The 24638-nt window shown below is 42.2% G+C and overlaps 1 pseudogene; it reads left to right on the plus strand.

The window, feature by feature from the left end:
* The first annotated feature begins 246 nt into the window (after positions 1-246).
* Positions 247-762, plus strand: LOC134481628 (large ribosomal subunit protein eL21-like; annotated as a pseudogene).
* Positions 763-24638: the final 23876 nt, after the last annotated feature.

Raw genomic sequence — 24638 nt, forward strand, 5'->3', positions numbered from 1 at the left:
AGAAAGAACGAAAGAAAACTCAACAATGAAAAAGTCCAAAAAGGAAATTAGACAAATGTAAGGGAACACGAAGGAACAACTATTCTTAAAAAAAAAAAAGGGTTGGGGATTTAGCTCAGTGATAGAGCGCTTGCCTAGCAAGCGCAAGGCACTGGGTTCGGTCCCCAGCTCCGAAAAAAAGAAAAGAAAAAAAAAAAAGTCAAGTCAAACTCTTACTAAATGTAGAGAAGAAGGAATAAGGATGAAATACAGGCTTTCCACGGGGCAGCCATCTTCCAGTAACTTGCCAAAATGACGAACACAAAAGGAAAGAGGAGAGGTACTCGGTATATGTTCTCTAGACCTTTTAGGAAACATGGAGTCGTTCCTTTGGCCACATACATGCGAATCTACAAGAAGGGTGATATTGTAGACATCAAGGGAATGGGCACTGTTCAAAAAGGAATGCCCCATAAGTGTTAACCACGGCAAAACCGGAAGAGTCTACAATGTCACCCAGCATGCCGTGGGCATCATTGTAAACAAGCAAGTTAAAGGCAAGATTCTGGCCAAGAGGATCAATGTGCGGATTGAGCACAAAAGCACTCAAAGAGCAGAGACAGCTTCCTGACGCGGGTGAAGGAGAACGATCAGAAGAAAAAGGAAGCCAAAGAGAAGGGCACCTGGGTTCAGCTGAAGCGCCAGCCTGCACCACCCAGAGAAGCGCACTTTGTGAGGACTAACTAACTGCTGGAGCCCATGCCATACGAATTCACGGCCTAATGTATACAAAGGAAAGAAAGGACCTGGACTGCAAAAAAAAAAAAAAAAAAAAAAAGAAAAGAAAAAAGAAAAGAAAGAAGAAAAAAAAAAGGATGAAATATAGGAGACCAAAGCAGGAGAAAAAAATGTTAATTACTCAGTAATGACAGGAATAAACAAAATATAAATAAACAAAATGAAACAAATAAGTAAAAATAAATAAACAAAATTACGTGAGTGAAGAGGAATAACAATAGAAAATGAAAACAAAACCCCCCAAAAAACCATAAGTGTGTTCAATTTTCAGTAAGATTAAAAATGCTGTTAAATGTAGAGCAAAAAGAAAAATAATCACCACAGCCAGTTTGGTCTACAGAGTGAGTTCCGGGACAGCCAGGGGAGCTACACAGAGAAACCCTGTCTTGAAAAACCAAAAAGGAAAAAAGTAGAAAGAAAGAAAAAGTAAAGAAAAGAAAGAGAAAAGGAATTACAATCCGAGGGGCGAGGCAAACTGCAAACTGTGTTAGAGACATTTTCCTCTGGACCCTGTAAAAGCAGAGTGGGTCAGATGTGTGGGGTGGTGGGGTCATTTGTTCCATTTGGCGCCCTTGCCTTTCCTCGGTTACGCCGGATGTCTGTACTAAGTAAGGGCTGGACTTCAGGGTTGCTTCCTTAGTTAGAGTCGACTTCCCTCTGCTGACAACGCTGCAGTCTGCAGTCCCGGTGCCAGGCAGATTCTCTTACCTTCCTGAAACACACACACACACACACACACACACACACACACACACACACACACACACACAGGGGCGGGGGAGGGAGAGAGGAAGGGAGGGAGGGAGAGAGGGAGGGAGCAAGGGAGGGAGGGAGCAAGGGAGGGAGGGAGCAAGGGAGGGAGGGAGGGAGGGAGGGAGGGAGCAAGGAAGGAAGGAAAAAACCTGAAGTGAGCCCTTTAGACCTTCAGACCTTTCAGTCTGTGCAGGGGTCGGCCTCCTGGCACACAGGTCTCTGTGGAAGTGATCTACTAGCTGACTCCAGGCTCAGAGCTAGCAAATTTGTCATACTCCACATTTATTCTCAGGTGATGAGTTTAGCTCCCCAACACCAAGAGCAGGGATACTTCTTCGCTGTAGACATTACTGCCTGAGCCAAGCCTTCTGCCACTCTACCTTAAGGTGTTTCTGATCTCCCTTGACGTCCGTGACCGCCTCCCCACCTGGGGCTGGTACACATTGACTTCAGCCTCTCAGACACTGACTGCTCCCTCATCTCAGACAAACAGTTTATTTCAGTTTAATTTTTATTCCACGGTCCTGAAGGGGTAAGGTCATCGGGACCAGATTTTGGGAAATCTTTATTGCTAGCACAGTCTTTACACACATACAGATACAAGACATCACAAAGTTGGAGACAGGAGAACCTGTGCGCCTCTTCTGATCTCTTTCCCGTTTTTTATAAAGTTATCGGGAGGACTCTGCCGTAAGGTGCCGACCTAATTCTAATCCCTTCCCAAAGCACCCTGCTCCTAGACACTGAAGTCATGGCTCTTCCTTCCTCTCTTTGGAACACAGTCTATTATTCTTTCCTAAATTTCCAGGGAGTTTTCAGGACAGCCAGTCTGGAGTGTGCAGTAGCAGACAAAGAAGACATTAGGTTGGCAAGGTGGAGGGAAGAAACCAACACCAGAAAGTTGTCCTCTGGCATCCACATGTATGTCATGGCACATGCATGCCATACTATACACACACACAGAGAGAGAGAGAGAGAGAGAGAGAGAGAGAGAGAGAGAGAGAGACAGACAGACAGACAGACAGAGAGACAGAGAGACAGAGAGATACAGAGACACAGAGAGACAGAGAAACAGACAGACAGACAGACAGACAGACACTCAGATACTCTGGCCACTTGTTATAATGTCATTATTGGGGGAAAAAGTTATTTCTATGATTAAAACTGAAAAAGTTTTGGAGAATTTCTTTGTTAAATAAAAGTGTTAGGTGGCTCTGTGTAAATGACAGAGAGTGAAGAAGGAAATATCTAGGCATTTATCTCATGTGCATTGTCAGAACCAACCATCAGTCATTTTGAGAATTGATAATGCCTGCCAGTATGGAAGATTGGTCATCTGCCAATGGTGCACAAAAGGAAATGGTCAAACATACCATGATATCTGTACATCTGAAAGCTGTACTATTGCGTATCGGGGGTGGAGGAGCTCTTGGCCCAAGAAGATGGTAGGCCATTGTATGTCTCCCTTCCTGATGCACTTCTAATCGCATAATGCACTTTTCTGAAATGGATTCTTCCTGACTAGGCCACTTGAAAAAATTGACAGCATTTCTCCAGAAATCTATAGGAATCCAGAAAAAAATGCCTTAGAGAATATCAATGTAATGTTTGTAATAGCTGTCTGCTCTGACATTCCTACCACAGGCATTTCCTATAGCCTGAGTTACAGTACAGAACGTTGGGAAAGGCCACCATGAAGAAACGGTTGAGGCTCTAAGAGTCCGTCCAGTAAAAAGATAAATCTCTGTCATTCGAGGCAGGTTATGATTATACTGCTAGGAATCATATTTCAAGCAATTGCAAAGGTGGAAAGGATTAGTTCTAAGCGAATCAAATTCAAGAGACTGTTCTGGGCGTGGTGGCACATGTCTATAATGCCATCGCTTGGGACACTGGGGTAGGAAGATTCTAAGTGTGAGCCCAATCTGGACTGTACAGCAAGACCCTGCCTCTACCCTCCCGATAACAGTAATGAAAAGATGAGTAGACAGAGAGAAGCTGAGAAAGCATTCCAAGTTCTTTACCAGGTGTAGAAATAGAAAACTGGAGCTGGGGAGTTAGCTGCTGGAGATTGCCCAACAGTTAAGACCGCTGGCTGCTCTTCCAGAGACTCCAGCCCCAGTCCCAGCACCCACATAGAGGCTCACAGTCATCTGGAACTTCAGTCCCAGGGGATTATGTGTCCCCCTCTGGCTTCCTCAGGCACTAGGTACACACATGGTACACAGACATACATGCAGACAAGCTACTCACACACATAAGAACATTTATAACTTATTCAATCTTTATTTATATGTTTTTATTTATGTGTGTGAATATATGTCATGTGTATGTGGGTAGAAGACTGACTGCGTCATATCCCGTGGAGCTGGACTTTCAGGCAGTGTGAGCCACCCAAAGTGGGTGCCAGACAGTGAACTCATGTGGAGAACAGGAACTGATCTTAACCACTGAGGCATCTCCCCAGACCATTAAACAAAATAATTTTTTAACAAAAAAGTACAAAAGAAGCTGGAAACTAGTTACGTACACCTCTAATCGTAGCACTTGGGAGGCAGAGGCAGGTGGATTGCTATGAGTTCAAGGTCTGTCTACAGAGCAAATTCCAGGACAGCCAGGGCTACATAAAGAAACTCTATCTCAAAATCAAAAGAAACAAAGAAAGAAAGAAACAAACAAACAAACAAAGGAAAAACCACAAGGTATATCAATGTTGTTGATGAACCAGAGCTTTTGAACTTCAGACTTTTCCCAATTATATATATATATATATATTCAGATATGTATAAGATATTATAGTATTATATTATATATCATATATAAATTATATGTATAGCAATTTTTTAAATTAAATACCTGACATTATAAAAGACCAGTGATCTATCAATGGAAGTGGAAAAGCATATATTATCTGCATATTTGAAATCTTTACTATTGTTTGGAGCAGTTTCTCTCCAGCCCTGATTTTCTATTTCCACACCTGGTAAAGAACTTGGAATGCTTTCTGTCTTCTGATCTTTTCGTTACTATTATTGGGAGGGAAGAGGCAGGGTCTTGCTGTGCAGTCCAGATTGGACTCACACTTAGAATTGTCCTTCCCCAGTGTCCCAAGCGATGGGCATTGTAGACATGTGCCACCACGCCCAGAACAGTTCACTGAATTTGATCTGCTTAGAACTAATCCTTTCCATCTTTGCAATTGCTTGAAATATTGTTCGTGGGCTGGAGAGATGGCTCAACGGTTAAGAACACCCGACTACTCTTCCAGAGGTCCTGAGTTCAATTCCCAGCAACCACATGGTGGCTCACAACCATCTGTAAAGAGATCCGATGCCCTCTTCTGGTGTGTCTGAAGACAGCTACAGTGTACTTATATATAATAAATGAATTTTTTAAAAAAAGAAATATGGTTTGTAGCACTGTAATATATTATCCTCTACACAACAAGAAGCTTGACCTGCACAAGGCTGTGTCTTCAATCCCCGGCACCACAGAAAACAAACAAACAAACAAAAAACATTTTTTTTAATAAATTAAGCTGGGTGCAGTGGTTCATGTCTGTACTCTCAGCAGTTAAGAGGCTGAAGCGGAAGGATCTCCACATGTCAGATGCCAATCAAACCACAGTGTCTTCCAAACAACACTGATACAGAATGAGACCCTGCATCAAAAACAAAACTGAGAGGAAGCAGAGTATATAGGAGGGAGAATCAAACAAACAATGTCTTTATTAACGCCCTCAGAGAAACATGAGGAAACATTCCTGTTTCAGGATATTTGATCACATTGAACTCAGAGACTGTGTTATTTGCTGAAAATACCTGTTTCTAGTTGTGGGACTCAGTCTTTAGCCTACACCCTCTCGCTAGAATACAGACACACATTTAAGCCCAAACAACAAAGGTAAAGTTAATCTGTAGAAGGAAGCACCCATGTTTGAAAGTGATGTCTGATTGAGTAGCAGACAAAGTGACAAATTGGAGAAAGATTTGACAGAATAGGCTATGCCCAAGAGAGAAAGGGGAAGCTATTTAAGAGAGAGCAGTGCAGAAAGGCAGAGTGCAGTTTTTATCAGGACCTTTGTATACAGAGAGAAGTTGAAGAGAAAACAAGCTAGACACAGGTGAAGACAGAACAAGCCAGAAAATGAGGAGACAGAAGATTAGAATAGATTGTCAAAGTTATGAAGCCAAGAACAACAATTCAGGAGAGACAGAGACAGAAAGAGAAACACACACACACACACACACACACACACACACACACACACATACACAGAGAGAGAGAGAGAGAGAGAGAGAGAGAGAGAGAGAGAGAGAGAAATGGGGGAGAGGGAGAGGAGGAGAGGGAGAAGAGGAGGGAAGAGGGGGAGAGGAAGGGAGATTGAATCAGACAGTTTGTAGAGGAGTTTGATCCAAAATAGCTGAGTTGAACCAGCCAGCCAGAGCTCAGAACTAGAAAATGTGAGTTTAAGTCTCAGAGGTTGAAAACATTCTAGGCCTAGTTTAGATTGTATGGAGGTTGGAAGCTCCCAGGACTAAGCCTAGGCTTGCAGATGGAGGCAGTATGTCTCTGAGACAGCAATTACATAAGTCAAATAAAAGATACTTTTACACCTTCCATCCATTAAAAATGATTTCATGGGCTGGAGAGATGGCTCACCCATTAAGAGCACTGACTGCTCTTTCAGAGGTCCTGAGTTCATTTTCTAGCAACCATATGGTGTGGCTCAACATCATCTGTAATGGGATCCAGTGCCCTCTACTGGTGTGTCTGAAGACAGGTAAAATGTACTCATATAAATAAAATAAATCTTTTTAAAAAAATGATCTTGCATCATTAAAATATTCCTGATTTAAACCAATAAAACAGAACCAAGAAAAACCATTCTTATGGGCTAGGCAGGTGGGAATTTGTACTGCTCTCCCAGATGATCTGAGTTCAGTTCCCAGCACCCATCTCCACACCCACAGTATCAACACCCTGTTCTGGATCTGATAAGCATGGGTGCAACACACATGTACACAAAAATAGCAAAATAATTTTTTAAAAAATCAAGTCTTGTAAATTAACATCTTCAGGATCCCATGGAGAGGCTCAATATGCAGAAAATGATGTTGGGAAAAATTAGTAAAACAAAAAAAACAAAAACAAAAAAAAAAAAAAACGGAGACAGAAAACATACAGAAGAGGTGGCCAGAATCAGAGCACTAACAGACCAAATACTCATGGCTCCAGAGACCAACAGAGAAAATGAAAGACTAAGTGGAAAATTTCAAATTGAAAGATGTGAATTTCCATATTGGAATGGCTCATATAGTACGCAGTGAGATCGATAAAAATAGACTCATACAAAGTCATGTCATGAAATTTCAGAAACCTGAGGGCAGTGGAAATTTTTATAAGCTTCAGAGGTTAAAATAGGAGGTGTAACACAGATCACAAATTATAAGCTCTCTACACTTCTGCAGTAGGCAGAATACTAAGGTGGCCCAACCAATGCTTCGTCTCCGACAGAAGCACTCTGAATGTGTTATAATTCGTCGCAGTGATGACTACATGATCTCAGCACAGCTGACTCTGGGGGGTTTGTTGCTGTTGTTTATTTGTTTGTTTGCTGTAACTCTACTTCTAGGGGATCTGATGCCTTCTTCTAACCTAAGCAGGTTTCCTCTGTACAGCCCTGGCTGTCCTGGAATTTGCTGTGTATACCAAGTTATCCTTGAACTCAGAGATATATCTCCTTCTGCCTCTCAAGAGCTGGGGTTAAAGATGCGTGCCGCCATACCTGGCTCGCTATTGACTCTTAAATAGGATTGGCCTAACCAACCTTAAGAAGTTCTTAGAAGGGCTGACAAGATGGCTCAGTGGTTAAGAGCACTGACTGCTCTTCCAGAGGTCCTGAGTTCAATTCCCAGCAACCACATGGTGGCTCACAACCATCTGTAATGGGGATCTGATGCCCTCTTCTGGTGTGTCCGAAGATAGCTACAGTGTACTCACATACATAAAATAAATTAATTAATTAAAAAAAGTTCTTAGAAGCTAGGCATAGTGGCATTCACTGAAATTTCAGCACTTTGTAGCCTAGAGCTAGGAGCATTGGGAGTTCAAAGTCATCCTCATCTACAAAGTGAGTCAAGGCCAGCCTAGGCTACATAAGACCCTATATTAGAATAAAAGATTGGGGGAGAACTAATCAAACTAAGAATACCCACAATTACAAAATAAAGATAATATGGAATAAAATAGGCAAACTCTATAATGTTTATTCCATTCATTATCCCCCTGATTCTTTTTCCTCTTCAGTTTAGATGTACTTTTCACTTCTACCACTGAATGGCTCATTTTATCCTCACAGATATCTAGGAAAAAAGAAAGAAAGAAAGAACCAGTATTCCAGCTCATGAATTTCTTAAAGATCCGTGTATTTTGCCTGCATGTATGTCTGTACCCATGGAGGCCAGAACAAGGTATCAGATACCCTGGAACTGGAGTTACAAAAGATCGTAAGGCACCATGTAGTTGATAGAATTGAATCAGAGTCCTCTGGAAGAGCAGCCAACACTCTTAACATGGGAGACATCTCTTGAGCTGCCCACTCATACCCTTATTTGGGACACAATCTCACTATGTGCCATGGCTATCCTGAAACTCTGGACATAGACTAGGCTGGCCTGGAACTCAAAGAGATCTGCCTTCTTTGGCCTCCAGAGCTATCTTCAGACACACCAGAAGAGGGCATCATTGCCACCCCCAGCTATCATTGTGTTTTTTCAACACTCAAAAACATGAAAAATAAGGGAAGGTTCTAGAAACTTCCATTGGGGAAAAAATGAGTCACACTTGAAATAATTTTTTTAAAAAAATCACCAGGATTATATTATCAATACTAGATGCCAAATATAGTGAGGCAATAATGCTTGGGAAATCTGGGGAGGGCGGGGAGATGATATCTCTCAAATCCAAAGATAAAGGCTTTGTCTTGTATTCAAGGACTTAGGAAACTTGTTTTATGTCTCCCCTTCTCTAGATTTTCCTAAGGGTGTATGTATTCCAACAAGAAAGGGACACAAACAAGAGGACATGAAGTCAAGGAGCAGGGTTATTACAACACTGAAAAGGCAGGCCCAGAGAGCCAGCTGCACCCAAAGAAACAGCAGTGGCTCCGCGTGCATCTCCATGGAAACAGGGAATCAGAAGGAGCTGGGGATTGCGAATGACACTGAGCAGTGGACCCCGTGCTATGGTCAGAATGTGTCCCCGGACTCATGTTGAGTTTACTCTTTGGGGGGTTTAGATAGGAATGGGCCCTATAACTGTGTGTGAATGCTTGGTCCATAGGGAGTGGCACTTGCGGCCTTGTTGGAGGAAGTGTGCCACTGTGGAGGAAGGGCATTGAGGTCTTAAACGCTCGAGCTCTGACCAGTAAGAAACACATCCAGTCTCCTCCTGGCTGCCTTTAGAGCAAGATGTAAAACTCTCTGCTCCTATAGCACCATGTCTACCTGCACACTGCCAGGCTTCCCACCGTGATGATAATGGGCTGAACCTCTGAACCTGTAAGCCAGACTCAATTAAATGTTTGCCTTTATAAGAGTTGCTGTGGTCCAGCCAAACATTAGACAGAGGTCGGAGACTCTCATGGAAGAGATGGGGAGGGATTGAAGGCTCTGAAAGGGATGAGACACCCACAGGAGAATCAACAGAGTCAACTAAGCAGAAACTGAACCACCAACCAGAAAACATACACGCACTGGAGTGAGGCCCCCAGCACATACGCAGCAGATGTTCAGGCCGCTCGGTCTCCATGTGGTTCACCCAACAACTGGAACCAAGGCCCTCCCTAAAGCATAGCCTAACCGTGGAATCAATTCCCCAACGGGGCTGCCTTTTCTAGCCTCATTGGGAGAGGATGTGCCTAATCAGATAGAGACTTGATTGCCAGGTTGAGGGGATACCCAGGGGGGTCCCCACCCTCTCGGAAGACAGAGAGGGGATAGAGAGGGTCTCGATGGGGAGGGGACCAGGAGAGGGCAGCATTTAGGATGTATGTGTGAATCGATTATTTTTTTAAAGAGTTGCCATGGTCCTGATGTCTTTTCACAGCAGTAGAAACCCTAACAAGACAACTCCCAAATGCGAGAGTATTTAGTATTAAGTGGCGGTGCCTGTAGGGAGTGGTTAGGTCGTGATGACACCTCCCTGGTAAACAGAGCCATCACCTGTATAGATAGCCTAGTTCAGTGGCACCACTGTCATCCGAACACTCAGGAGGCTGAGACAAAGGGATGTCTGTGATTTCCAAGTTTGAGTTCTGGACAAGCCTGGAACACAGAGTATAAAAACTGTCTCTCGGGAAAGAGAAAACAGCTTCACAGAATCGAGCCCTTTCTGCCTCCTCCTTCAGCTGTGTGAGGAGACAGCGGGCATAGGCCTTCACCAGATGATCGACATCAGTGACCCGATCTTAGAGTTTCCAGTCTCCAGAAGTGGGAAGATAAATTTTCATTGTTTACAGCTCCTCAGTCTGGCATGCTTTGTCAGAACACCGCAAATGCCCTAAGAACTTCAAAATTACAAAATAAATAAATTAAAAAAAATAAAAAAAATTCAAGAGTTGGAGGAAAAAAGAACTGCAATTTATAGAATAATCTGAAATGCTGTAGGGGGTAATGAGTATATAGGTCTAGTTGGATGAGACGTTTAACTAGAAGTTATTTTACAACAATGTGCCACATAGCCATGGGCTATATGCTGAGAGGTCCATCAGACTATGTCACTGTGTGAGCATTGTGTTTAGTGTACTTACACAAACCTGGGCTATGCCATATATGCATGAGTGTGCCTATTGGTTCTAGGGCCACATGATGAGTAAAACAACATGAGATTAAGTCAAACGCAAAGAACGTTTTAAAAATAAAAAACATTTCACTCTAACAATATAAATTCCTAGCAATAGAAACTACACAAAATGGTAGTGGATCCTTTATTAAGAAAAATGTGAGTGAGGTCCTAAGAGGAGAGCCTAAGCCCGCTACTACAATTTTGTAAACCAACATGTTTCTAACTGTATTCCAAGTACTTACCTTTATGCCTACAAATAAATGTAGCTCTCACCCCTCATCAAGGGAACTTCATTTTGCAATAGATGGAGACTATTACAGAGAACCACCATTGGTCAAAGCAGAAAACACAAATTACCTGGCTTTCTATGGCTGTGATAAACACCACGACTGAAAGCAACTTGGGGAGGCAGGGGCTTATTCCGCCTTTCAGCTTGGAGTCCATCATAAAAGAAAGTCAGAGCAGGCACTCAAGGTGGGAATATGAAATCAGGAACAGGGGCTGGAGATTTAGCTCAGTGGTAGAGCGCTTACCTAGGAAGCGCAAGGCCCTGGGTTCGGTCCCCAGCTCCGAAAAAGAGAACCAAAAAAAAAAAAAAAATCAGGAACAGAAACAGACCACGGAGGAAAGCTGCTTTTGACTTGCTCCCCATGGCTTGCTGGCTCAGCTACATTGATTGATTGATTCATTCATTCATTCATTCATTCATTCATTCATTCATTCATTTTTACTTAAACATTCTTTTTTCTTCCTTCCTTCCTTCCTTTCTTTATTTTTACTTATGTGTATGGGTGTTTTGCCTGTATGTATGTGTGTGCACCATGTTTGTGCAGGACCCAAGTAGAGTCCAGAAGAGGGCATGGGTCCCCTGGGCCTGGAATTATAGGTGGCTGTGAGGCAGGAGATACACACTAGGAATGAAACCCAGAGCTCTGAAGAGCAGCCACTGTCCTTAATCACTGAGTCTTCTGTGCTGCCCCTCAGCTTCATGTATTATATAACCCAGGACCACCAGTGCAGGAGTGACATTGCCCACAGTGCAGTTGGCCCACCCATATCAATATCTACCGTTAATCAAGAATATACCTCCAAAGCCCAGCCTAGTGGCACATACTTTTAATCCCAGCACTTGGGAGGCAGAGGCAGGTAGATCTCTAGGTTTGAGGCCAGCCGAGTCTACAGAGCAAGTTCCAAGACAGCCAGGGCTACATAGAAAAGTCCTGCCTTGGAAAAACAAGCAAAACTAATTTTAAAAAGAAGAAGAAGAAGAAGAAGAAGAAGAAGAAGAAGAAGAAGAAGAAGAAGAAGAAGAAGAAGAAGAAGAAGAAGAAGAAGAAGAAGAAGAAGGGGTTGGGGATTTAGCTCAGTGGTAGAGCGCTTGCCTAGCAAGTGCAAGGTCCTGGGTTCGGTCCCCAGCTCCGAAAAAAAAAAAAGAAAAAAGAAAAAAAAAGAAAAAAGACCTTGGCTAAAAAAAAAGAAGAGAATATGCTCCCACAGACTTTCCTGTAAACCAATCTGTTGGAGGCATTTTCCTGACTGAGGCCACTCTTTCCAAGTGACTCTCATTTGTGTCAAGTTGACAAAATAAACGAATAAATAAATAACTAGCACAGCATCCAACTCCGACTGATAGAAGTGCAACACAAGCTACACGCCCAGAGCATTGCGTGTACACAGTATCCTCAGAGAAAGAGAGAGAGAGAGAGAGAGAGAGAGAGAGAGAGAGAGAGAGAGAGAGAATAGAAAGATTGTAAGAGCCAGAAACCCAGAATGTCTGCTGAGAGATACCTTCTTCTAAACATGACAGGAAAGCTGCACCATGAATCTCTCAACAATATGGTTGTCTGAACAAGATCAGCAAAATGACAGTACCACGTGACACATCAGTGTGGACAAGGGGAGTTCTACGTAGTCTGACCCCTGGATAAAGAACTACAGGGGGACAATGCCTGCTGAGCAAGGGAAGATCATTCTCCTCCAGGGATGAGCTGCCACGTGGGTTGTCCAGTCCAAAGTGGACAACCCCGGACACATGTGCATATGAGCAAAGCTAAATGTATCTAGTAGGTTATATGTGCATGTGTATATATGCATTTACATACAGCAGTAATATTAAACAGGGGACATGAGCTGGGAGGCAAGGGTGGAGACGGAGATGGAAGGGGGAGGGGAAAGGGAGGATTGAAACGAATGTGGTTCTCATGTATGAAGTTCTCAAATATTAAATTGAAAAAAAAAAAGGGGGGAACGCAGCAAACAAAATCCTACTTACTGGAACCTGGGCAGTTTATCTTTAGGAAAGATAATGACTCAGACAATCAAACTCAAGTTCCAAAGCACTGGGCTAGAACGGCATAAGCAGAGGGGTTTAGAGAATGAACTCATTAATTTATTTTACAAAACTTCTGACTTAGCATGGTGCAAGGTTAAATTGTACTTTATTGTGCAGATATGGACATTTTAAATTATTAATGAGTGACCTATGCATTCATGTTAAGCTAAATAGTTTTGATTTTCATGGTGTAAGGGAGACTCCATTCATTCCTTACCTTTAGTGATATATTATGACAGCTTTTATGAATTTCTCACCCCTCCCCCAGTGTTAACAACTTTGTCCTTTTAACAGTAACTTTTTTTGTTTTGATCCTGCCCAGTAGATCTATCTTCTTTAGTTTGTAAAACAAAGAAGAAACTTGGGAATTAGATACTTGGGCTGTGAATTCTACTTATTATTAGCTTTTTAACTATACATCACGTGATTTCTCCAAACCTCTGAGTCCTCGCCTTTTACACAGGGAAATTAATATTTATCATATAATATTGTTGAAAAAAGCTAAATAAAATACAAGTAAAAGCCTAGTAAAATATCTGACACCTGATTTAACTAATGGCAAATAATAAAGTAACTTTACTACTTAGAGTTGGGCCTTTTGCTCAGTGTATGGCACATGTTTTCATCTTCTAAATTGACTACGACTGCAGATTGTTGCTGGCCTACACCTTTAATTCCCAGTACTCAGGAGGCAGAGACAGGCGGATTTTGAGTTCGAGACCAGCCAGGTCTACAGAGTGAATTCCAGGGCAGCCAGGGCTGAACACAGAACCCTGTCTTGAAACAAACAAACAAACAAACAAACAAACAAACAATGGAATGTATATGTACATTTATTTGTTTTATAAACTCAGTTTCAATAAATTAAGTTTGGCTTTCAAGTTTCCCACTTGAGGCTCTGTATGGTGTGACACATGCCTCTAGCATTCAGGGTGTTAGTTGTTGGCAAAGCAAGGATTTGGAAGTTTCTGCAAACTGCTCACTTCTTATCCATTATGCTTAACTAAGGGGCCAAGGAGATAGTCATTATACTTAGGGGATAGTATTCAGAGTTCTGTGATATTCTCTACATATTTTAATATATTTAAGATTTTCCATATTAGAAAGCTAGAATGAAGATGAGCTCCCCCCACCCCACAGACTAAAGTGTATTGTCTCGACTGTTCAATGACTCAGGAACTGAGAGCCTATTTTCCTTGTAAACAGTTTTCTTTATAAATTCTATTACTGAGCTGGGAAAATGCTCAATGGTTATGATTATATGGTGCTCTCTCAGAAGACCTAAGTTCAGTCCCCTGAACCCACATCAGATGGTTCACAGGTGCCTGTAACTTATCCTCTGGCCTCCGGGAGTACTTATGTTCATGAGCATATATGACGCAGACACACATTTACTTAAAAAGAAATCTTTTACAAGATAAAATAGATTATATCATTAGTTTTTTGTTGGTTTTTGTCTTTGTTTTTGACACAGGGGTCTCTCTACATATAGCTTTGATTGTCCTGGTCCTTGCTGTATAGGTCAGGCTGGCCTCAAACTCACTGAGATCTGCCCTCTCTCCCTCAAGTTACAGAATTAAAGACATGCACCACCACACAGGGATTGACGGTTTTCTTTTGTTTTAAGATTTCTTTCTATTTATGTTTGTCTGTACCACATGTGTCTATGCTGGAAGATGCCAGAAGGGACACCAGGTCCTAGAGCTGCAGCTCTGGGCGTCTTTGAGCCACCTGACTTGAGTGCTGGAAACTGAATTCAGGTTGTTAGAAAAAGCAGTAAGTGTTTTTAACCACTGAGTCATCTCTCCAGTCTTCTATTAACGGTGTTTTTGTTTTTTTGTTTTTTTGTTTTTTTAAAGAGAGTAGCCTAAAAACAGTAAAGAAATTTTTTTCCTCTCTTCAGCTAAACTGGCTTTGGCCTGTGCCTGCTGCTATACCCATATGAGAGACACCCCAGAGAAATTTATGCTGGAAGCAAGTGTTGATGAGTCAGCCCACGGCACCTTCTCTGTGTGGTCCTAAGTCAAAGCTTCAGTTATTGACAAGGCTTTCTTTGTTTCTAAAGAGCTTGTCTTGGGGATGACAAGATCGAATGGGTAGACATTAATGGCCTTAACACTTCTTTGTTTTACTCATGGTATTTGTTGCAAAAGTCCAGTTGTTGTTTGTGGAAGCTTCAGAGATTTATTATTTAGATATTTCCTTATTTAAACATTGGTTTTCTTTTTTTTCTTTTTTCTTTTCCATTCCTTCCTGTGTTCCTTCCCTCTTACTCCCTATCATGTAGCCCAGGCTGGCCCAGAATTCAAAATTCTCTCACCTTAGTCCCTCACCAAACCCGGACGCTTTTTTATTTTAAATTAAGAAATAATGTCTCCCTCATTGCCCTAAAGGATTTGACTAGGCTGCTTATACAATGAGTTGGGCCAAGCCTATTCTTCCCCATAAAGGCTATGTTTTGCTGGTCTTTTGGGTGATTCATGTACCGTGCATGCATACAAATTATGGTTCAGAAGGTTGCTGTAAGAATTAATTAATGTTTGCTGCATGCTTTATGATCTTCAGATGAAAGGCACAAGATGAAATGCAGAGTGTCTACACAGAAGAATACGACTGGGACACGTTGTAAAGAATGTGAGGAGTCTTTCTGAACAAAAGATTATACTGGGTACTCAGTACATTTCTTTCTCATTGTTTAAAATTGAATACGACAGTATTTAAAAGAACGCCATGAAACTCCAGAGGTTTGTCAGCTGCATATACAATTGATATAAAAGGTATTATAGACCTTAGCTTTTGTATAATAAATATGAAAAAAGAAGAGAAAAGAAATTAGATGGGGAGGGGGAGTGCGAATGGGTGCTGATGAAGGAAGACAGCTTATGAGCAATAATGAAGCTCTTCACCCGGAGTCAGAGCTCGCACCTGGAATCCCAGCCCTTGGGGAATGGAGACGGATCAACAACTCCCTCAGCTAGAGTGGACTCAAAGACACCTTTGAGCTACTTGCAACCTTGCCTCAAAAAAGAAAATTAAACAAAACAAAAGCTGACTCTTGTCATTGAGATAAACATTTATAAGCTGTCTAGGATGAATTTATCAGAATCCTTATTCCTCATAGCTTTGCATGTACATGAGGAAAGGTTTTAAAGAAATGAGAGGAAGAAAGGAGGAACTCTGGATAAACATAAATTCCAGTGAGCACAGGAGAAATCAGTTGTTTTTTGTTGTTGTTGGTTGGTTGGTTTAGTTTTTCAAGACAGGGTTTCTCTGTGTAGCCCTAGTTATTCTGGAACTGACTATGTAGACCAGGCTAGCCTCCAACTCAGAGAGATTCCCCTGCCTCCACCTCCCAAGTGCTGAGATTAAAAGTGTGCACTACCACCATACAGAGAGAAAGCAGTTGTGTTTTTTTTAACCCATCCTTTTTAAGATTTATTTTTAATTTTTATTTTTGTGTGTGTGTATGTATCCCTGTGTGTAGTATGTGTATGTCACGTGGAGGAAGGGTAGATTCCCTAAAGCTAGAGTCACAGGCCACTATGAGTCACCCAGTTTGGACGCTGGGAACCCACAGGACAGCAAACAGAACAATCTTAGCTGTTTGCTGAGCCATCTCTCCAGCCCCACACTCCTCGGTGATAAGATTTTCTGAGGATCTGCTCATCTGTACATCCAACCCCACCTGGCTCAGTTGGGTCCCTCAGCATCTCAGGTCTGGATTACTACAGCAGTTCCATGGCTACATACCTCAACTAATGCGAAGCCTGCATTCCCAGCTAATCATGTCTAAATCCCTTTCTGCCTTAGAAGGCCTACTGTTAGCAAGCCCATTCCACCCATCTGCAATGAGTTTCTATTCACTGACATTGCTCTCCTGGGAAGAATGTCCTCCTTCATCACTCTGATATCACCATGGTGACCCACACTTCTCCTTCACTAGTCTAACTTTAACTCATTCCTCAGTTTCCAGCTTCCCATGACTAGTCCAGCTCTCCATGATCTTTCTGTTCTGTCCTAGTTGGCTTCTGGACACCTAGGGTTTGTACCACAGGTTTTCCTGTTTGTTACTTTTACCTAAGTGGTGAGGCGATAACTTCTTGTATGCAGTGACCACTCTTTATGCACATGGTAGCATGCCCTGCAATTTATTGACTTAGAGTATCATCATTGTGGTTAAGGCCTTTATTTTCAAAAACTGAACAAAAAATTTTGACAAATATTGGGCCGTGTCTACTTCAGTTTCTGACTTCTGAAGAAAGACTTTATACCTGAGAATATAAGCCATTGGCTGTGCTTTCTGTCACAGAAGGAATATTTTATTCATTGTGCCTGATGCCTAAGGGAAATATTACCCCTATATTCTTTATTTCTCTTGCCAGTTCTACGCTCGTTAATAAACTCCCAGGCAGCCAAATGATGGGAGGCAGACGCGGGCCAATCTCTGAGCTAGAGGTCAGTCTGGTCTATATAGCGAGTTCCAGAACAACCAGAGCAACAAAGAGAAACCCTGTTTTAGATAGATAGATAGATAGATAGATAGATAGATAGATAGATAGATAGATAGATAGATAGATGGATGGATGGATGGATGATAGGTAGAAAAAAGAAAGGAAGGAAGGAAGGAAGGAAGAGAGAGAGAGAGAGCGAGAGAGAGAGAGAGAGACCAGGTTTTTCCAGATTCCCTGGCAAAAAGATTGAGTCCCAGATACAAAGTATTTTTCATTCAGAATAAAAAGAATATGCATTTGTGAGACTATAGCTCTGTGAATCTTGTCAGAGTGGACTTCCTTTGAGATACACATTATTTCTGGTTAATTGAGAAATCCAGTTTATGAATCTCTAAAGCAGAGAAGCGGTCACCAAAGCAATGGTGACCTTGCCAAGAGGTTGCCAGAGCAATCAGCATTTACAGCTCCCTTCCCACAGCAGCAACCACCTCCACCAAGACAGACAGCGATCGAGCAAACCTGCCCCACAGTTCTGCTTGTCAAAACATTTGTCCTGGCGTGGGCTACTCCAGATAGGCCGCAGGCTTTAAGAGCCAGGCAGCCTCACAAACCGTGAGTCACCGATCCCATGATTTATTAGGTCATGGTGTTAGTCAGGTTTCCGTCATCAAAGCAAGTGCCTGAGATAAATGACTTAGGAAGAGAAAAGATTACTTCTGGCTCCCATTTGTAGAGCTTTCAGTTCATGACTGGTTGGTCCTACTGTTTTGAGGGCCTGTGGCAAGGCAGTGGCATATGGCTAGAATGCACATCAAAACAGAAACAGTCATGTCATCCCGTGCTAGGGAACAAAGGGAGAGAGAGGGAAGGGGGCTCCACTCCAACAGTTCCATTCAGGGAATCCTGAAGGTGACCTGAAGGCTTTCACCACCCAAGTTTGCACAAGATCTCACTCATACCTTCCAGAAGCATGGGCCTTTTGGGGGTGATAAGATATAAACATCAGCAACCGCACTGAGCCAGTAGCCAATCCTTCTGTATCTGTTCCTCATGTGAAACAGGAGCCTAACGAGCATGTATATGTAAAGTGACTGATCCATTCAGTTGTGTAAAAGGCACACTCCAAAATGATTATGATAATAAAACTTAGCCCCAGCCTGTGGGGTAGCTTTGTGGAACTTGTTTAAAAAGAGTGGGTGAAGCATTACTTCCTCATGTTTCAACAGTCTCTTTTGACCATAAATGTGTGTTCCCAAGAACTAAAAGTAATTCCTTAAAAGAATAAGGTCTCTGGGCTTTCTTTCTGAGTCATTAAGGACAACTAGAGAAGGTTAGAGTGATGTTCATCGGCTAGCCTTGCTAGGAGATGCATAGGCAGGCGTAATGCAACTATGAGGACCACAGGATGACTGTCACAAACCTCAGAGAAGAGAGAAGCACCCAGGTGTCCAGAGGGCTCACTGAACCTTCAGAAATACATCACAGCATCCTTATGAACAAGAACTTCTATTTTAAATAAAGTTGGACCCAAAGCTTGCCCTCATTCTCAGCTCTGCGTTTAGAGTTTCTGAATCTTTAGTTTATAAAATTATTTATAATTCAAGTGAGCTTCCCCCACCCCAAGACTGGATTTCTTTGTGTAGCCCTGGCTGTCCTGGAACTCGCTCTGTAAACCAGGCTAACCTTGAACTCAGAGGTACACTCGATTCTACCTCCCAAATGCTGGGATTAGAAGCATGCATCACCACTACCACTCCCCCAACCCCAGCTGTGAAGTCTTGATTAATACCCAAGAATGCTTTTTATGAACACTTCCCTCAGGTACTGAGTTGAAATACATCATGTCCAATGCGTTCTCTGGGTGATTTAGAACTCTGGTAGATGTTTGTCTAATGCACTCTGACCAACAACAAACATTTCTAAGTCTTTGACATCTTCTGAACATACAAAATCAAATTGATCTGTTGGTTTAGCTTCAAAATCCCTATTAAGTCTGATTTCTTTTATTTATTTATTTGTTTGTTTGTTTGTTTACATATCCAGCAACATTAGGTACTTTGCTCTTACACTTTGGACCCCTGGAGAGTCTGGATTCTGAATGCTATTAACAAAACTTGATTACTAGTCCTGCCACTTTTTTTTTCTTATGTATAACCTCTGGGCAAGTAACAGCCTTTCTATTTCCTGAACCTCCTGGTTTTTAATCTGCTGATAATAATGGTGCTGGCTAGGTTTTGTCAACTTGACACAACCTACAGGGACCAAGCAAGAGGAAGCCTTTCAGTTGAAGAATGGCCCTCATCAATTTGGCCTGTGGCCTTGCTGTGGGAGACCTTTTGTTTGCTTGTTTTAAAGAACATTTGAAAAAAAACTATCTTATATGTATGGGTGTTTTATCTGCATGTACGTCTAGCCATTAGTGTATGGTGCCTACTGAAGCCAGAAGAGGACGTTGAATATCCTGGAACTAGAGTTACAAATGGTTGTGGGTTGCCATACGGATGTTGTTAATAAATCCTGGGTCTTCCAGAAGAACGACCTGTCCTGTTAGCCTCTGAGCCAACTCTCTAACACCCAGAGATTGTTTTGATTAATGATTTGATGTGGGAAGGCGCAGCCCACTGTGGGTGGCACCATCCCTAGACAAGTGGGCCCAAGCTATAAAAGAAAGGTAGGTGTTGCCAACCAGGGTGAGGCCTGGATGTGGCTCTCATTTAGACCCGTAAGCACTCAGGAAGTTCCCTATCTCCCGGCAGTCCATTAATTTCTGTACACAGAGGGAGGGGGCAGACAGTTCTGAGCCAGGATTAATGCAGCTCTCAGACCTCATCTGAGAAGTGTTGTTAGTGTTGAAACTTACAACTAGTCAGAGTGCAGAGGATTAGTGAGTGTAGGGTGCTCAGCCACAAATCTGTATCAAAACCCCTCCCTGAGTAGAAAGAACGTAAGAGCCAGAGTTCAGAGAGCATCAGAGCAAAACAGTGACTCCCACATTCAGGAAGTCACAGATAAAGTTGCCTGTGTATGACCTGCACAACATCAAGCCAATTAACATTCCAGCACAAAGTGCGAAGGAGTTTATAAGCCCCCATGCTGAAGGAAGAAGTTATGGACAGTTTATCGTTTCTGGGGACTGGAAAATTTTGGGAGGTTTGTTTGTTGGTTTGTTTGTTTGTTTGTTTGTTTGTTTTAAGGCTACAGTTCCTGGTAAGTCAACCACACTCCAGTGGATGGCCCAAAACCCAGAAGTATATGGGCAGAACAAATTGGGGTAGATGACTACTACTACTAATAACAATAACAATAACAATAACAATAACAATGATGTGAGGCTGGAGTTAGAATAGGGAGGTGATGTGGATCTGAGAAGAGTTAAGGGGAAGTGGGGTAATAGGATCAAAATATATTATGTAAAGTTCTCAAAGCATTAATAAACTTATTTTTCAACAGAAAAGAAAAGCTATCTGAGTGAACCCGAGAGTGAGCTAGAGAGCAAGCCAGCAAGCAGCCCCCTATAGGTTCTGCCCAAGCTCCAGATGTGACTTCCCTCAGTGACCAGCTGTGACCTAGAAGTGTAAGCCAAATAAACCCTTTCCTCCCCAAGTTGCTTTTGGCCATAGAGTTTTATCAGAAGCCACAGAAAACCAAACTAAGACAATTATGTTCCCCATGTATAATGCTGTTGTGAAATTTTCATTAAGGGCTGGAGAGCACTGGCTGCAACTGTCTGTAATTTCCAGCTCCAGAGGGAGTCTGAAATTGTCTTCTAGCCTCTGGAGACGCAAGGAATACATGGTATCCAGACACACACGCAGGCAAAAACTCATACTTATAAAATAAAAACAAATAAGCCTTTTAAAAAAGAAAAAAGAATATAAGAGAGTACTAACTCTCTTAAATTGAGAACTATATGTGGCTGGGCAGTGGTGAGGTATACCTTTAGTCCCAGTACTTGGGAGGCAGAGGCAGGCACATTTCAATGAATTCTAGGCTAGCCTGGTCTACAGAACAAATCCCAGGACAGCCAGGGCTGCACAGAGAAACTCTGTCTTGAAAAACCAACCAAACAAACAAAAATATACCCATATGTGATACATAGTAACATCTCAATAAAGAGTCCTGCAAACACTGGAGTAGGCCTGTAATCTCAGCTATGTGGGAGGTGGAGAGCCAAGACTTTTACAGTGCAATGACACCCGGGCTACAGAACAAATTCAAGGCCACTATGGACAATTTAGTGTGACCCTGTCTCTAAACAAAAGGTGAGAAAAACAGCTTTGAAGTGGGGATATAGTTCAGTAGTGAAGCAATTGCTTAACATGTACCAGGTTCTAGATTCAATCCACAATACCAAGAAAAGGAAAAAAGATTAGTTACTTTTGATATTTATTATTGTTTTGTAGAGCTTGCTAAAGATACATTTTAATACATTTTACATAAAAACAAAGCTTATGGAGTGCATGATCTTTAAAAGTCCCAGTGACAAAAATCAAAGATTTATCTGTTTTTGGTCCATTTGCCTTTCTGGGGTCTTGGTGCAATTACTAATAAGGTCCCCATTCCTCGAGCTCTCGGGATGGACACATGACACAGCTGAGGCCAATGACTTCCTTTCTTGCTTGCTGTGCTGAGGATAGGGTGGGAAAGGTGAGACACTCTTGCTCTTGAATTATGAGCTATAATCATTTAAGTCTGGGACTGACAGGCATATTAGGCCTCTCTATTTTATTATCAAAGGAAATGATGGCATCAACCTCAGAGAGAACAATCTCCACCTCTAATCCGGCATGTGCTGAGACATTCGTTCTTTCACTTAAACCAGTCACAACAAGAAAAAAGGAAATCTAGTCCTGGACTTCCCAATATAATTCCAATTTAAAATATGCTGTTTTACTGTTCCTGGAAATAATGTCCGTACTTATAACTATCATGTGTATCATGTGCCAGGAAGGCGCTGTTTTAAGCACCTTCAGTGTCATAACAACCCTAAAATGGGGGTACAGTCATTACTTTTTTCATTGCTGTGAGCAAATATCTAATAGGAAAAAAAATCCAATTAAATAACTCAAGAGAGAATGGGTTTATTTTGGTTTAGGTTAAGAAGGGATACAGCGGGGTTGGGGATTTAGCTCAGTGGTAGAGCACTTGCCTAGCAAGCGCAAGGCCCTGGGTTCAGTCCCCAGCTCCGAAAAAAAGAAAAGAAAAAAAAAAAAAAAAAAGAAGGGATACAGCCCATCATGGTGGGGAAGACATGGCAGCTAGCGCATGAGACCGCTGGGCACTGTGCATCTACAGTCCAGAAGCAGAGAGAGATGAGAGCTGGTGTTCAAGTCTCTTCCTCCTTTTTATTCAGTCTGAAGCTCCAGCCCATTGGATGGTGCTGCCAACATTCAGAGTGGCTCTTCCTTACTTAGTTAAATTTTCTTGAAAACACTTCAGTGCACACACACGCCAAGATGTGTTTCCATGGTGATTCTAAAATTAAGCAGGTTGAAAATGAAGACTGACCATAACAGTAGGTGATACTGTACTGTCCTTGGTCTGTAGGTGAGAAAGTGGAAAGCTGAGGCTGTGTCATTTGTGCAAGATCACACAGGTGGAGACAGGATTGGAAACAAGACAGTCACAATCCAAAGTCTGTTCTTTCTGTCCCTAGCCATCTGTCAAGTGGTCATTGGTTACAGATGGTGGTAGAAATTACACTCTGCTAGGTCTAACACTCAGAAAAAAATGGCTAACTGATGTGAGCAATAACATATCAAAGTGGACTCTGGCTGCCAATCACCCTCTGTCCCTAGGGTTTCAGGATCATCCTGGCTGACATATCCCACCCCCTTCCCTAAATTGTTCAGTCCAGAGAGCAGCCTGGGCTGCCCTTCCCCAACCTCTGATCCCCACAAAACCTCAACCATATTGGTCTGTTTTCTACCTCTTGGACTCTGAGTTCCAGGACTTTCTTTGTTCTCTTCCCCTTTTCCTCTCCTCCACCATCTCCACTCAGGATCCTGTTCAGTCTGGACCTTTCCAGATGCCTCTGGCTGTTCTCTCCCTCATTTCTGCAATAAACCTTCTCCTCAACCCATACCTAGGAGCAGTCACTATGGCAAGAGTAGCAGGAATTTGCCAGGGCTAGATTAATAGCTTATCAGAACCCCATTAATTTAAATTAATGTTAAAACTCTGAACTTTTCAAGTCCTAGTATAATAATGGCACAGAAAGGGAAAGAAACCCAAAACATTTTTTGTACCTCAGATCACTTCCTTAGATCTTTACAGTTTGTATGAGACATTTTCTCTTTTTATACACCGTCCTTAGTTTACACTAAGAATAAGATAGGAAGCCACTCATGTATTAAGTGTGTACTCATTTGAGGGTAGGGAAAAGAAGAAGACAAATAGGCCAATGTAGTCCTGTCTATTAAAGAACATGCATATTGGAAAGCAGTAACAATTAAAGGTTCTCCAGTGTCCTATCTTCATTAGGGTTTTACTGCTGTAAACAGACACCATGACTGAGGCAAGTCTTATAAGGACAACATTTAATTGGGGCTGCCTTACAGGTTCAGAGGTTCAGTTCATTATCATCAAGGCAGGAACATGGCAGCATGCAGACATGTTGCAGGAGGAACTGAGAGTTCTACATCTTCATCTGAAGGCTGCTAGTGGAAAACTGGCTCCCAGGCAGCAAGGAAAAGAGTATTAAAGAACCACACCCACAAGACCACACCTACACCAACAAGGTCACACTTCCCAACAGTGCCACTCCCTGGGCCAAGCACATACAAACCACCACATGTACATTGGTTTCTTGTCTCTCAAATGTCGCTCACTCTCCCTGTAACGTCTTTACATTCTCTGAGCACTTACAAACTTTAGAAAAGGGTCCTGGTACATTTCCATCATTTTTGCGATTCCTGGAACACAGTTCTCATATAGTTCCCTTCTGCTATACTGTCCTCTTTAGTTGGAATCCCATGGTGTTCTTGGTTATTGGTTCTCCTTCCTTGTTTTGAGAATGCCTTTCAGTTTATTAAGAATCTCCTATTTGGGGGTTGGGGATTTAGCTCAGTGGTAGAGCGCTTGCCTAGCAAGCGCAAGGCCCTGGGTTCGGTCCCCAGCTCCGAAAAAAAAGAAAAAAAAAAAAGAATCTCCTATTTGCTCTGTCAATTAGTCCTAACTTTTTTGTTTTGTTTTGTTTTTTGTTTTTTGTTTTTTGTTTTTTGAGACAGAGTTTCTCTGTGCATCCCTGGCTGTCCTGGAACTCACTCTGTAGACCAGGCCTGCCAAGAACCAGCCTCAGCCTGGAGAGGGATTCTGAGAAAGGGGTGTCTGGGCAAAAACAAATGACTCTAAGTTAAATCATGGGTCAAAGCTGGTGGCCTAACTTCTTTCTACTCAAGACAGCTTTCTAGAGTGCTTTCTCTCTGATCTGCTTTCTTCCTCTGGAGATTTCCAGACAGCTCTCTTTCTGGACAGTT

Source organism: Rattus norvegicus, chromosome 13 (genome assembly GCF_036323735.1).
Source record: "Rattus norvegicus strain BN/NHsdMcwi chromosome 13, GRCr8, whole genome shotgun sequence".
NCBI lineage: Eukaryota > Metazoa > Chordata > Mammalia > Rodentia > Muridae > Rattus > Rattus norvegicus.